We start from the raw sequence: 17,020 nt of genomic DNA on the forward strand, positions 1-17,020 counted from the left end.
CCCAGTTAAAATTTATAAGGCGCTAGAAATGGATCTGTCCCAAGTTAAGACCAAGGATAACATATAGGCTGTTCACAAAGACTGCCAGGAAATGCAAGCGTTCTCTCCCCACCCCCACCCCCAAAATCTTCCTGCTCTTATATCCTTACCCTAGGAAACGGATCAGACCAGAACAAATCAGTCATGCCTATGTACTTATGAAATCAATAAGATTCACTGTTAGTTATAGTAGCTAAATGGAAATGCAACAGTCAGAGGCAATACTAATTGCTTGGGAATAAGCAATCAGAGAGAGAATGTTGCCTTCATCCCCTGCATGTATGCTGGCCATCATTAGAAACAGGTTGTTTGACTAGCAGGAAGGACCACCTGACTTTGACCCAGCAAAGCTCTTCTTGTGTCCTTACATTAGCCATGAGTAGGCCATGCTATTGTCTTAAACAGGTGCTAACATTTGCTGGTTGGGAGCTGTAACTGTGGATTTCATGAAATTGTATTCAGACACTCCCTACTCATTAATTATTATTTTTTACATTAATTGGGTTATATCCGCTTCTAGTCTTCCACTGGCAGAAGTTGTCCCTTTACTGAAGGAAGGCTCTTTAATCTAGTGAAGACCTCCATTTCCATCAGTGGAATGAGGATGGAAACTCAAAACTTCTCCAGAAGGTTGGACTACCCTTCAAAACCACATGAGAGGGAAATTTGCATGGGTCTTTGTATGCACAATCAATTCTTACATGCTTTTCAAAAGAAAAGTCCTGATGTAAAGGATAACTGAGACAGGTGAGTCTTACCTTCCTATGTAATTTCAAGTGGCATACCAAAGGACACTACTGCACCTATGAGAATCAACAGAGCACTGTTTTATATATATTTTCTATGCTAACTCAGAACATAGATAGTAAACTCAGTATGTCATTTACAGCTGAGCATGACAGCTACTGTGCTCTTGTGAATGACAGGGGAAAGAGTTATTTAGGACAAAATAAATGCAAAGTGTTTAACCCTTCTTCTCACAACCCAATTCCCTCATGTTGCAGGCGGGCAAGGAGAGCTGCCTGTTTCTACTCTGAATGGGTGGGACAAATTTCCTCAGGAGGAGGAGATAAACAGGCTATGACTAGACTCACTAATAGCTATTCCTTATTGCAAATTGGACTTTAAAAGTCTAGGTAAATCCAAGAGGAATTTGACCAGTATAAAACAACAATTGATTTCTCAGAGAATGTTTGCCTCTATGCAAATCTATTGTCAGTGTCATTTACTCAATCATAATATCCTGCAAATGCATGCTTATATAAAACGGGGAGTGAAAAAATGAGAAAGTGTCAGGATTGGGCCAATGTGTAGGCAACTGTATCCCAATCCAGACCTTGAGTATGTGTTCACCAGGTCAAAAGCCCAGAGAAGAAATGTGTGGGCTGAGGTAGTACCACAGATAGAAATAAGGTTCTGAAAAGAATTAAAAGTAGAGATAAGGCTTTTCTGCTGGAAATCTTGTTTAGGCATTGGGCGTATGAGCAGCAGAAGCTCAATCAAGTAGTTAAACCAGGCATAGGCAAACTCGGCCCTCCAGATGTTTTGGGACTACAACTCCCATAATCCCTGACCACTGGTCCTATTAGCTAGAGTTGATGGGAGTTGTAGTCACAAAACATCTGAAGGGCCAAGTTTGCCTATGCCTGAGTTAAACTCACTACAGAAAACAGCGTTTTAGCAGAATTGTCTTTACTAGACCAACACTAACACACACCACTATACAAAAATACACTCTTTTCAGATGTTACAAGTAGTCTTTTCTCTCTGCGCCCAGGGAGGGTTCTTTGCTTCAAAGTCCTTGCTGTTCTAAAGTCCACAGTCAAGTCCTTAGTTCAGTTGCTTGCAAAAGTGCTGCAAACAATAGAGTTCTCTGACTTCTGATGTCTGGCAATTTTTTAATTTCTTCCTCGGATAATCTCTACCAAAAAAAGTCTTCACTCAAATTCACAGTTCCAACTGACAGCATTCAACAATTCCTGCAGTCTCCTACCATGACCCAAACAGTATGCTGTCACCTGAGCCATTTTATGTACAAAGTTACTTGCCAAATCTGGTAAGTCAGGCAGATACAAGAGTCACAAGATGCCTGCAGGTGCGTTGCGGAGTTCTTTCTCATGAAGCTGCCCTGTCCACAAAGGAAGATCCTCCTTGCAGTCCCTACTTTGGTTCCCCCTACTTTCAGAGGTGAGGCCAGGGCTGGCTTGCCAATGAGGCAGAATGAGGCAACCACCTCAAGCAGTGAAATGCCAAGAGGTGATGCCCTTGCAGGTGTTCTACCCACCCTACTGCCTCTCCCAGCAGCTTCCAGCAAGTTCCTGTAAGATCTCACCAAAATCTCATGAGATCTCAGGCATTCTGTGTGATGTTGCAAGAACTCTGTGGGTTCTAATGAGAGCTCACAACGCAGGTAAGGGAGGCTTTGCCAGGAGTGTGGTACCTTCCTGTTTCAATACAGGCAGCAAAAACAGGACACACCACCTCTGGATGAAGCAAATTGTGGTCTTAGCCCTGAGCCATAAAAAATAATGGATCTCATGCTTTCCAGCACCACCATGGCATAAAAACCCAGATTTGAAGCACAAATCCTTATGGAGCCTTCAAAGGAATCCCTTCAAAACTCCATCAACTCATAGGATCATTTATGAGTTCACAGATTTGTTGGTGATTTTTTTTGCCATCCTGTTTAAAAACAAAAAACAAAACACCACCATAAAAATTCATAAAGATTCATGACTTTAATCAATGTTTTTGTGGTGCTGGCAAGCACCAGATATGTGATTTTTTATTTTTATTTTTACTGACATGTTACATATATAAATGAGTATTTCTCCTACCAGAACTACTGGGTAAATAGCTAATCCTCTGGCTAATGTACTAATGTACCAATGTCAAATTGCCCAAATATTCTTTTTTTGTTTTTTTGTTTGTTTTTTTGTTTGTTTTTAAAGTATTGTTTCAATAAAGTATTTTTTAAAAAAATATTCATTTGATATCTTATTTTTTTGTGATTGTTCCACAATCATCCTCAAGTGACTGAAATTATTGAACTTTATTGTATCTATAAATGAGAATGTTGGTAGTGCTCCATTCCTTCTGCCCATGATTATGGGTAATCTGAAACTACACTCAGTAATTTAACAACAGAAATTGATCCAATTCACAATGCTACTTTTTTCCTATTTTGCATCTCATACTCTCAATAAAGTGGCTACTCTCTATTGTCAACCAAGAGGGCTAGAAACTTACCAATTGTAACGAAAGCCCTGGTTCTCAGTTTGATCCACCAGATCTTGCACTACAAATCTGCAACTCATTAAAACAAACTCCTCTTAAACTCTGAGACAGTCCTCTTCTCCCAGGGTGTGGTTGACTGACTTGCAGTGCAGCAGATGTTAGAGTTCAGTAGTGCAAAGGCACATTTAAAGCTGTCTAGATAATTTTATGACCAGTAACAAGGCTTGCAGAGTAGCTGCTCTGTTGTTATAAGATAGGGGTAATCAGGTTTCATGCCTTGGGGTCCCAAGTCATGTTAATAATTAGCACTTACAGGAGACATTGGGAGCTTAAAGCACTATGCACAAACATGCAGGCATCAATTCATTAGCTGATTGCCCATATGGGAAATTCCACTCTTTTCTCTCAGACATACTGTGCCATTGGCCAAGTATGATAATAATAATAAAGTATCTCATATTAGAAAAAAGACAGATAACAGTATATAATGTAGATAAGTCTGGCTGCTGGAGGAATGATGAAAATGTACTGATCTTGATGGGTTTATCGTTCTGAGATATTAGGATTTAGGAGCTTTAAAAAAGAATAAAGTGGGAGGGAGAGAAAGGGTGCTCAATGGTCTGTTGCTGTTGTTGTTTAGTCGTTTAGTCGCGTCCGACTCTTCATGACCCCATGGACCAGAGCACGCCAGGCACTTCTGTCTTCCACTGCCTCCCACAGTCTGCTCAAACTCATGCTGGTAGCCTCAAAAACACTGTCCAACCATCTCGCCCTCTGTCGTCCCCTTCTCCTTGTGCCCTCCATCTTTCCCAACATTAGGGTCTTTTCCAGGGAGTCTTCTCTTCTCATGAGGTGGTCAAAGTACTGGAGCCTCAGCTTCACAATCTGTCCTTCCAGTGAGCACTCAGGGCTGATTTCCTTAAGAATGGAGAGGTTTGATCTTCTTGCAGTCCATGGGACTCTCAAGAGTCTCCTCCAGCACCATAATTCAAAAGCATCAATTCTTCGGCGATCAGCCTTCTTTATGGTCCAGCTTTCACTTCCATACATCACTACTGGGAAAACCATAGCTTTTACTATACGGACCTTTGTTGGCAAGGCTCAGTGGTCTACTTATATTTAAATCTAAAATGACACCCAAGGAGCAAAAACGATGAATACGTTCAAAGAGCCATAACAAAATGCATGGATGACTGGATAAGTGTGAATCACAGTCCAATCCTAAACATGTTTGCCCACAAGTAACCACATAGATTTCAGTGATACTTCCTTCTGAGGAAAGGTGCCATTTCGAGTTTAAGTATGGGAAGTAGCGTACATTACTGTAGCTGAGTCAGAAAGTGAGTATGTCGCAAGAGAGAAAGGTGGCATGACATCTGTAGTGTAATGGATCTCCTGGCTTGCCATATCAGAATCTGCCAAGTCACTTCACAGGCAGTGTGCACGTTAGTGGCAGTTCTGCATTATAAGCAGCAGCCTGTTTGTTGCATGGTTTGTTTGCTCGCTAATATTGTTGTTAGGGATCCTCTGTGTGGCCTACTCTTTGTGCTGCTTTCAATGTGGCTGCCCCTCTAGCCATGTATAGACTGCTGCTTTAGACATCACACATGCCACAGTCTGCAGTCTGCCCATGCAGAGGCATACCTAGGCTCCCTTATGTCCTTAGAAATGAGCTGTATTGGTGCCTCCACCCTCTCTTGTGCCCTTGGCAAGGATGTGTAGAGGAAGGGCCCAGGGAGTGTGTGGATGGGGTCCTAGCCACTTTGAGCTATCCTGGCCTGCACCCTTGGCAGGGGCCAACTTAAAAAGGTAAAGGGACCCCTGACCATTAGGTCCAATCGTGACCGACTCTGGGGTTGCGGTGCTCATCTCACTTTATTGGCCGAGGGAGCCAGCGTACAGCCTCTGGGTTATGGGGACATGGGGGTCAGCTTCCGGGTCATGGGGCCAACTTAACCAACCCCTAAACACACCCCTGAGCCCATGACAAGAGTTCAGCATGAAAACAACCTGGAATAGTTTTCCCCTGGACAGTTTTCCAGCTCAAAGGCTGCATTGCCACATGAGCAACCTTCCAGAGACCACATGCCAGGGGCTGGCAGGGCCAGGGGCAAAAAGTGGGCAGAGCAACTGATGTGGACTGGCATGAAATCTCTGCAATCCAGAGATTTCTATACACACCCACACATCTCTGTCCTCTGTCTAGGTAAGCAAGAGACATGGTCACAGTTCAAGGAAACATTCCAGTTAGGCAGAGGGGTATGAAACAGGGAAGATGAGGTATGTAGCCCAGGGAGGGAGCACAGCCTGGAGTGAGCCCCAAGGGCTAGATAGAGAGGTCTGGAGGGCCACATTCACCCCCTGGGCTTGAGGTTTCCCATCCCCTGGTTTGCCCCAAAGTGTTTTCTCCCACCAAAGCTTGGATCATGTTACGTACTGAGTTGAATAGGATCCAAACTGCAGCAGTCTGATTGGTCCTAGAACAATAGGATCCAAATTGCAGCAGTCTGATTGGTCCTAGAACAATAGGATTCAGAATGCAGTAGTCTGATTGGTCCTAGAACAATGCAGCAGTATGATTGGTTGGCAGGAACCACCCAATCATGCTCCAGATATAAGTGAATCCACAACCTGATTGGCTTACAATAGAATTCCAGAATTAGCCATTCATGTGCAGCCCATTGTGTAAATAATGTATATAAAGCAGATACTTTGGGGGGACTTTCATTCATTCCTCCTCACCACTATGAGCTGAATAAAGAGCATGAAATCACTTTGCGACTCTGAGTATATTTCAGATCACATTCAGATTATGAGCCCCAGAGAGAGTGTATGGAGAGAAAGTGGAGTGCAGCATGAGAAAAGGAAGCAGGAGGTATCAATCAGTGAGCATTACCTAGTCCCCGTTGAAGAGTTTGTCAGAGCTGTAAACCTTGAGAGCTTATAAGACATGCCCATATTAAGAACTGCAGAGGAGGACTGACGTGAACACCAAATGTTTGCTAAAAGTATCCAGCATGTTGCAGTGACAGAAAAGGGAAGCAGCTACGTGACTGCTGTCTGTAGAGGTTATAACGCAACAAACGGGGGACAGAAATAAACCAGAACATTTGCAGTACTAGAACATTGACACGATTTCAGCAGAAAGTGGTAAGATGTGCATTGGCTGCCCCAAACTTTTGCAGGTGCAAAACAGGATTGAAAACAGATTTGCATAGATAGGACTGTCTCAATAGTATCATGAGCACAAATAATCATGAATTCTCAATAAAAAGCGCATTGGGAGAGGCCGAAATTGAGAAGTTGGGGGTGGGGTCCTGATTTAAGGTGATCCATGAAAAATCTATCAGGGACTGTTCTTCTTTCTCAACAATAAAGCAGGAATTGTCTGGGAAGCTATATGGTGCAGCTTCAGACATTCTGTAGCAGCTTAACAGTCACAGTTCCTGGAAAGCAGTGTTTGTCTGCCTAAATCCTCTCTGTAGGTTTCATTGAACATGGCTCAATTCTTCTCTTTCCAGAGCATTGTTCACAGTTTCTTTCTGCTATTATAAAATTAACCCAGGAGGTATTTGTGTTTAAATCTGGGGTGAATCCCAAACATGAATGTTTCTCAGATTTTTATCTGGGGTATTTAACGACAAGAAATACTATGCCAAATGGAAGAGGGTCCAAAGGGAAACTAAAATTTCAAATAAACGTTGTGATTCAGATTGGCAACATGCCCATCCCAACACTCACAAATGGCACAGATGAAAAGGACAGAAGTTTCTGTGGTTCCTTTCACTTCATTTTAACACAAATCTTAAAAGGAAGGGCATTGGAGGTGTGCAGGTATGCCTAGAAATAAGCTGCGCTGAGTTCACTGGGGCTTACTCCTAGCTAAATGTGTATAGGGTTGCAGCCGTAAACTAGCAACTTATTCAGCCCAATGAAATGTTTCTGATTTTCAAATGAGAAATGTCTTAGTGTAGTGCTTCATAACTTACAATATGAATGATATAGACATGGTAACATTTGAATCATTTCGGGTGGGAATCAGAAGGCCATGGGCAGAGCTTACACATGCGCATTGGGACGTCTGTGGCAAATGCAGGTTTGGAACCCGGCGAGGAGGAACACAGATGGAAAGGCAGGAGTTTCAGGAGGGAATAGGCTGGCAGGAAAAGGGTTAAGTGCTTCCCCTCACACCCTTCTCCGCTGCAAATTTCTCCTTGTGCCCTTCCAAGTGTGTTTTGCAAGGGAGCAGTCATATCGGGCAGCCTTCAGCAACTGCAGCATAACCTTTCATTTGGCCCTCTGCCTGTATGTCTAGGACTGTATTGCCACACAACCACCCACTTCTCTTGTTCCATCCTCCAAGCACCTGCTTTTGCACACCATTTCAGCATCTCTTCAGTCTGTTCAGGACTTTGGCACCCTGAATGATTTCCTATTTTATCATACATGTCCATCTTCACCCACCCTCCCTCCTGTCCTCCAACTTAATCTAAAATACGAAGCGTACTGTCTTGGACACCTGCCAAATTGCAGACACAATTCAAAGCATCCCGCATCTTCTTGCAGAGGCAATTACTCCCTTACCTCCTTGTATTCAACATCCTGTGGTACTGCCACATGACAAGCCCCCATGTGGATAACCATCTGTACCCGCACTCCTCAACCCACTAACTACCCTGTTTTCCTTCTGCGAAATTGGCTTCCTGGGCCTTGATGTGGATTACCCTTAGCATCTTCTCTTTGCAGATGTGGTCTCAGAACTCAAACTGGGCATTTGGAGGGAAACTCATATCCTTTGAGTGAATGGTAGAATTGCCATATTCTTTTTCTGGCTCTATATATCTATGGATTTAATAGGTTGATGCACAGATATGTAGGCTGGGAGGAGGCCATAACTTAGTGGCAGGGCATTTGCTTTTCATGCAAAAGATCTCAGGATAGACCCCGGGCATTTCTAGCAAAAAATTATCAGGAAGCTGCCAGTCATCGTAGGCAATACAGGGCTGGATGGACAAACAGTCTGAACTTATATTAACAGGAGAAGCTTTTCTTGTTTTTTGTCTCAATCAGCTGCATGCTAGGGGAGTCTCTTGACACTAATTTCCATGTGTAAGTCAGCTAGCATTGAAGGTAAAAGAACCAGGTCCATCTACAAAAAAAAGTTGCAGCCATGGCAAATAGACTTAGCAGATGAAACTTGTGTTGCAAGTGGATGCAATTCCACCAACAACGCCCTCCTTTATGATTGTCAAGTATCCTGTTTCCTATGGTCAGGGAGCAGGAATGAGAAGAGAGAATGCAAAGCACTGTGTCATTGTGCAGGCAGAAATAGGAAGAGGTGTGGATGAGAGGGAAGGTTTGCCATAGCAAGTCATTGGATCAGGCTGGGGACTAGAGGCCTCTAAGCAGCAGTAAGAGACCCACTCCTGGTTCAATTTGGATCAAAAACAACCTGTGCACCTGGAAGTTTTCCTCCTGCTCTCCTAAGACTAGAACCTGGAGCCACCTAATGAAGCTGAATGTTGAAAGATTTGGGATGGACAAAAGGAAATACTTCACACAGCACATAGATAGCCTGTGGAGTTGTCTCCTACAAGATGTACTGTAGAGATGGTTATGTCCTTCCTCCACTGTCTGAGGCAGTATGCCTTTTTCTAGGAATCGTGGGTTGGGCTGAGTGTGTTTCCCTCAGGTCCTTCTTGTGGGTTTCCATGGGCATCTTGTTGACCACTGTGAGAGCAGGATGCTGGACTATGTTGGGCATTTGGCCTGATCAAGGAAGTACTCTTATGTTTTTGAGTTCCAGGTGGTCTGAGCTGAAATGAATCTGTGAGTAGAAGATTCCTAAAATCCAGCTAAAGTTTCAGTTGAGTTTACAGTTGGGACAGTTGCCGTTGTCTCAGTAAAGACAACTGGCAGCTCTCTCCCTTTTTCTTATTCTTCTTCTGAGAACAGACCTCAACTGAGGGCTCTGAACTTATAAAATGCCAAGTTGTTGGCTCCTACAAGTACAATGTTGCTTGTTACTGAAAGGACCATGGCACTGGCAGATGCTGCATAAAAACAGAGCTCCGGGATACATGATGGCAACGCCAGCGCTGACTAAAGCAGAAGATGAAAAGGTTGTTTTTATAGACGACATGTTCCCAACCCAAAATTCAGGTCACAGTAACATCGTAACCGCAAAGTCCTTTCTCCCTGCTATAGGAAAAACATCCAGCACAGTTAGCTGTAACCTAATAATATAAGCCAACGGCTAGGAAACCAAAAGCCTCAAGTGGAAATCAAATTATGCACTGGGAATGGCCAGAATTTTGCAAAATGTTGCCCTTGTTGAGAGACTAAGAATTGCCACTAGGGATAATTAGTGTTGAGTCGATTAATTTAATGAACTAGGAGTCATTTCTGCCTGGAATAGTCCTGAGAATAAATCATCACTTTAAACCATTCATTGGGTTGTATCCAATGAAGTTGTCCCATTAGCACAAGGACTTCAGCTTGTGCAATAGGGCTTCCTCTCTCTCCCCTCTCCTCTCCCTGTATGCCCTGTACACACCCCCAATCTGTTCTGGGGGTTCCCCCAGCTAAGGATGGGGGGAGGGCAAATTTAATTCAGTTTGCATTTAAGATGAAATTATCTGATTTGCTGTTTCCAAAACTAACACACAATCCAAAACACAGGCACCCTTTGAAATTTGCACTTCTTTGAATTTTGCAATATAAAATAATGTGTGTTCACAAATGCATAAACAAGGGTAAAGTGTGCACATAAATGTATATATTAGTGAAAATAACTTACAAGAATGTTATATTAGGCAAAATTACTTTGGGAAAATGTGCATATTACATATAATGTGTGTTTTGTGTTTATATATTATAAATGGTCCTGTGATCTTCAGTATAGAAATTTAAGAAACAATTAATAATAAGAATAAGAATAATTTATCCCAGAAAGTTCTATTAAGAGAAATGCACAACAAGATGCTGCTGATGTTTCAGGAACAATTTTTTGAAATCATGAACTGATGTGGAAACTGAACTTAAGGAAAATGAGAAACTAAAAGAAACAAAAATTGACATCTTCACTCTCAGCTTTTGTTCCCTTTGGTGAAGTTGAGCTTTCCTAATGCAAATTCAAGTGACCCAGTGTGATCAGTATTAGGAAATAACACATGAGCTATAGCTTTTTTAAAAAAACCCACAATGCTAAGAGATTTGAGTGTGGACTGCAGGGGGAGAGAGGTGGCTTGATGGGGGGGGCAGTCCGTTCTAGGCATAAGGATTCCAGGCAGAGTGTAAAGGAGAAAGATTGTGCGGTCATTTTACCATATGAGTTTGGTAATGCAATGGTCAAGAAATCAACATTTCAAATCAGGGATATTGTTTTTGCACAGACATTGAATAAAATGAAGAAGAAAGGTGGGCAGAAAGGAAGACTGGAGAAGGAGGAGCCGAAATGTATACTGATTCACTATCAGATCATCAATCTTTTCATGGCTGTTATCTGTCCCTGCTGTGTTATCAGACTACTACTAAGGGCTTGTCCACACTGGAGCATACTTTAGATGTTAATCAATTCCCTCACCCATTTGAATAAGACTGGGGAACTCCACACCCATATGTACTTGAATTTGTATATGAGGAGCAACTTGGTTCTATCCTATTCATGCTTCCTTAGTGGTTTCATTTCTTTTCTGGCCTTGCTGATAACTATTTCTGACATGCTCCTGAATGGGGGAACAGAGTCATATTGTTTTGATCCATCGGATTTCCACAAAGCCAGAAAACTGCACAAGCAAAGCACATTAAATTAAAAAAAAATTACACTAGGTATTGCACAGCAATCAGAAAGGTGCCTTTCATTTCTTTTCCAGCCATGTTTCCATTTTGTGTTTGTTCCCACCTTCTAATTCTGCAGATAGCTGCATACAATCCTCTAGTCTGTTCAGGAGTGCCCCAGAAATGGTTATGAGAATAGGCAGGAAAGAATGGGCACATAGAGGAAGTATTGGGCATGGAAAAGGGATTAACAGAAAGTGACAATTGATCCACCCACCCAAAACACAGACATAAATAATCTGAAGGTAGCATCATGTGCATTAAATGTGAACACAAAGAGCTACAAACACAAAGTAAACTCTGATGTGGACAAACCTTTGGGATAAGGGATTTGTCAGCAATTTATTGTTAGTCAAACCTGAAAGCACAGATCTGACGAGAGCCACAGTTTTAAAAGAAGTCCTCTTCTCACTTGTGCAGGAAGAACAGAGCTCTTTGATTCACAATCCCCATTTTTTAAAGATCCCAAAATGGTATCCCTTATGTGTGGAGTGTGAATGGATGACTGGTGTGTGTGTGTGTGTGTGTGTGTGTGTGTGTGTGTGTGCACCTGCATGAGTGTATGTGAAAGAGGATGGGCAGCCATTATTTCTGAGAGAGATTCAATCACATGTTGACAAAATCAGGTTGAAACTGACTTACTGACTTTGGGCAGTAAACCTGCTTCTCCAAATGATCAAACTTTGTGCAGTATGGAAAGTGATGGGTAAATGCACTGCAAAGTGTGGGAGTTCTGCAAATAAATCAGAGCAAATGCTCATTAAATAGCCAATGGCATTGAATCTCCCTGTAGACAAACCAGAATGAAAAGCTCATCTGGAAGCTCCTTTCCTCTGAGGTAGACGTATACAGGATTACATCTTGAAACAACTCTATGGCTGTGATCCATGCACACTTACATGAGAGTAAGTTTCACTGAATAATGTGGGATTTACTTTTGAGAATAGGACTGCAGTGCACATCTCTAATTCACAACAGCTCCATAGAAAGTCTAGGACAGTTTGCTGCCACTTATTGAACCTCTTCCAGCAGTTTGAAAACCAAGTGACAGCAATGAGAGGGGCAGTCCCTTTCCTATAATCCTGTTGAAAAGGATGAGCTTCCCAGAAGACCTTTATACTTCCAGGCTGGCTTTGTTATGAAAAGATGCCTGTGTTTATGTAGCTTTCAAATGAAATTAAAACTAAAGTGAAGCAATGAGTCAACGGACTTGGATTTCGCTCGGTTCCCGTTGCTCTGAGCCCAGCTGCCTTGCACTTGTTTGCATTGGCAGAGGCGAGCCTTATTCGTTACAATCCCAGTTTCCATTTATAGGCATATGTGCCCCGTGTTATTCCTTTAAATCACAACACTTTGAAGAGCTGACAAAGAAAACCCTACAATGCTATGCACAGCAACTCGCCCTTAGCTGAGTCCTTGGATGCTTGATGAAAGCCAAGTCTTTTTACACACATCTTCTTCTTCCCCATCCTTTCTAATAAAGGTTTTCCTTTCTCATGTTGGGCAGTAGCACAGCAGAGAAGACAGAAGACACCTTTAAAAGAAAAGAAAACATTTTTGTTTAATTTTGTATTAACTAAACTTCTCCCCAAGAACGTAATCTGGGTAGCTGCTTAAAATATTAGCAAGAATATTGGCATATAAAATATTGGAGGGAGAGAGAGAGTGAAGGTATACACAGTAACATATATGTATATACTATTAGGTACAACTGTCTTGATTACTCCATGGCAGCGGCTGCTGACCAGGTGAAGCAGTAACATTGACAAGGGAGGTGACCAGAAGACTTTATATCAGAGCTTTCCAAACTGTGTGTCACAACACATTAGTGTGTCAGCTGCAGGGTGCAGGTGTGTCACACAAACATTCCCTTCGGTCCTCCCAGGGCTGGAAAGGGTTAGTTCAGGCTTCCTCAACCTTGGCCCTCCAGATGTTTTGAGACTACATTTCCCATCATCCCTGACGACTGGTCCTGCTAGCTAGGGATCATGGGAGTTGTAGGCCAAAAACATCTGGAGGGCCGAGGTTGAGGAAGCCTGGGTTAGTTTAACCTATGGTTTGCTGGTAAAGCTGAATTACTGTGTCACGAAATGATGCGTGTCTAAAAAGTGTGGCACCGACATGAAAAGTTTGGAAAGCTCTGCTTTATATAATGCTGCCCCTTCCCTCTGACAGACATCTCAGCTGATGCCATTTAACAAAAGCAGCAACAGAAGCAAGTAAACTGCAACAGGAACATATGGAAGAGCCAGTAGTGGTGTAGGGTAACATAAATTTCACTTCAACTCCCTAACCTATTTGTTTTTATTTTTTCATATTCTGCTTAACCAGGGTATATTAGCCAGAGTTTTGAGACCAAGAGCTGGAATAACAGGCTTCAAATCCATGGCTAGGCCATGAAGCTTGTTGATTGACCCTGGACCAGTCACCATCTCAAGCCTAACCTATCTCTCAGGGTTGTTGTAAGGATAAAATGGGGAGGGGGGAACAGTGTACAGAGCTCCTTGGGGGAAAGGCAGGATATAAATGTAATCAATCAAAAAGTCTGGTCAGAAGACTCTGAAGAACAGGTCCTCTCCTCAGTAGCTTGCTTTGCTGCCACCACTGAGAAGAAACAGAGTGAGGTGCTGCACCTGTGGCACAGCAACCCTAATTCATTTGACTCGCATCAAAGGCAGAATGCTTAGTGACAAGGCTCATCTTTCTTGCCTCTGGAATTCCCTTTGACCAACAGGGTAACAACGTTCAGAAAATGATCTTCTCCAGAGTGTAGATACACATACACTTTGTGGGATTGGTTACTGTGAGAGTGATCTCATCCCATAAATCTGCTTTTATTATTGTGAACCATTATTATGAGAACTACAGTGGCGGAAAAGTGGTGGGCAAATATTATGCAAGCACACATACATACAACTTGGTACATCCCTTTGGCCTCAATCTATGCATGCACATAACCTTGTAAAGCAAGTTACAGTATAATTTGCAATCATGGCAATAAACAGTTCGTCAGGGACAGAGGAAGAGGGACAGAATCCACCCAAAGATTTGTATATTTATATATTTCCTTGCATTTCTATGCCACATTTATTCCTATCATGGAACCCAGGTGTTCCAGGAACTGAGCAGATGTAGACCTGCTCTGCCACAGCAAGGTGGTGGCTTCATGTGCTTTCAAACCATACACTGAGATGAAAGGACACTTGAATGGAGCAATGGCTGCTTGATTTCATGAGCTTCGCATATTTAGCCCTCTTGGCTAGAGCCAGTTGTGAGTGCACTGTACATTTGTTTGCCTGTGTGACTCCCAATCCAAGCAGGGATGTGCATTTAAATGTTCCTATAAATGTATGTAACATCAAGATGTCCCTTTTAAGACAGGAAAAGCCACTGGGAGCGTGTGACTGGAACTGGAGAAGCATTGTGGCTGTACACATACGCTCATGTACATACATATACACAAATTTATAACCTGTCTCTTTTGCATATGGCCCCCAGTAAAGTGTGAGAAAACACCAGAAGTACACCAGAAGTACAATTCACTTAAAACATTTTGGTCCTAATACAAAAGAATTTTCCTTGCACTTAAATGTGACTAATTTGTCCCATTACTTTCAAAGAAATGAACTACAACCATCTTTTTTTCTAGGCTGAGGCCTAAAAATAAAACAAAGTACAATCCTTGTATATGCTTGGGCATTTGTATGCATCCAGCCTCTTTATTATTTATGAAGGTTTATACTAAACAGTGACTTTAGCTGAAAGTAAAGTTTCTGGAGAAAGACAGGATATATACATTATTCTAAACAATACCAATACTTTAAAATAGCTAATTGATCCAGATGACCTGGATATACTGGGTAGCTGAACCTTTATCAGTTTATGTTGGTTGATCATGATTACTCACACATCCAAACTATACAAAAGCCTTAGAGAAATCCAGATGGTGAAAATTCCTCCCACTTTGTGGTAATTTCTCCTTTCACTTATCTGGATGATTTCCAAGGCTCCCCTACTGCCTTAGTCACTACTGAGCCAAATATGAACTGTGGTCATAAATCAGTCTTCTCCATTCTGGAGCAGACTGCCTCGCATGAATTTGATTCTTCAGTCACTTTCCTCTGAATTCCCTCCAGTTCGGTTGTCTGCAACTTTTATAGAACTGTTCGCCCAGAGGCCCTGTCTCTCACTTAAGGTTGCCAAATTAATATTTCAGCTATAAGGGGGACACTTGGGGTGATATGGTATCTGAAAGAAGAGACGTCAACTCTATTCTCACCCTGCTATAGTCAAGAGACCTGACGCTCCCAATTCATCAGCAAAGCAAACATGGCGATAAATGAGCCCTGGGAGGAAGGGAGAAATATGAATAAGCATCAGTATTGTGGCCTATAATGCAGTACAGACTGCCCTGACCATGTTCCCAGATCCAAAAGTATAGCCAACTCAACATGTTAGTTACCTTTATCGCAGATGCAGTCAAATCATCTCCCACATAATGCCATCAACTAGAGATGCTGGTGAAGAAGAATTTTGGCATGAGCAGGAAATTTCACTGGACACTCAGGGTATGTTTTTGTTTTGTTTCCAAGGGCTCATTTCAGACTGAACATAAACCCTTTTGGAGTTTTTTCCCCCAACCCCAAAGGGTTCCCAGACCTCAGATCCTGGCCCTTCACTCTGATTCCAATAAGATCTACAAAATAGTAGCTGCAGGGAGGATATGCACATAAACTTGCAGTTGTATCTGTTGCATGAGCATGGAAGAGAGAGGAAATTTGATCTCACTGCTAGAACAAATGAGCAGAATTCCCTCTTTTGCTGTGCAACAGTAATAAAACACCTCAGTGCAGCCCAGCTAAACAGGGAGCGTTGACCAGGATATGCATTTGGAGGCACCTAGGTACATGCATATAAGTGCAAGTGCAGCCTCCCTGCTCTTTGTTCCTCGAAACAGGATCCATGTTTGAGTATGCACTCTGATTGGCATCCAAATGTGGATTTTAGTGTGGCGAGAGCTGATCCAGAAAGAGGAGACCTGTACCTAGTCACATTTGCTGGGTGATTGTCTGGGATCACATAGTAAAGGAGACAGAAGTCCTCATGATGGTGCCAAAGGAGGAGATTTCCATGGGAGCAATGGCTGTGAAAAGATGTGAGAAACAGCACACATAAAAACTGGAAGAGGGGTGCATCTCACAACCTTTGAAAGCATGTCCTTCATCTTGAAAACACTTGAGGACAAAAACTCACTGCCACTCTTATGTAGATCAACCCTGAAGAGTATTTTCCACAGGCAACACCTTGTTCAAAGAAAGAAATTTTGGGGAATGGCAGAACAAAGGAGAGAGACTGGGTAACCATAACGCCCCTTCAGCCTACTGGTAGGGGATGTGAACAGCAACAGCATCTCACATCAACTTCTGCCTCTGCTTGTGGAAGGTGAGGAATGTAAAGTGTTTTGATCCTTTGCCTTCCACTTTCTGATTGCATTGTTCCATAATAATTGCTTTCAGGATAAGCATGACACCTCTTCTTGGCTCCCTGTAGCTCATTGGGGATCAAATCCAGCACAGTGGCTGATCTGCTTTTATACTTCTCCTTCTTTCATGCCAGCTTGCTTAGTCCAAAGGAGCTACTACCCCTATTACTGAGCCTGTAATGCTCTTCTAATACTTTGATCAATCCTGTTTCTAAAAGGTTCCTTTTGCTGAAAATAATGAGCTTTTTTAGAGGACAAAGAACATCATTTCTTCCTGATAAATATGGTATACCACTAACCAGCCATGGTGACCTTTGCAGGCTTCCATTGACCTTGTCACCAAGCTCTCAGCAAATTCAGGCAAGCCTAAAAAGGCCTGGTCACGGTGTTCTCTATCTGACACATGGGAGCTGAAATACATTG

This window comes from Podarcis melisellensis, assembly GCF_964234715.1.
Source record: "Podarcis melisellensis genome assembly, chromosome: 1".
Lineage (NCBI taxonomy): Eukaryota > Metazoa > Chordata > Lepidosauria > Squamata > Lacertidae > Podarcis > Podarcis melisellensis.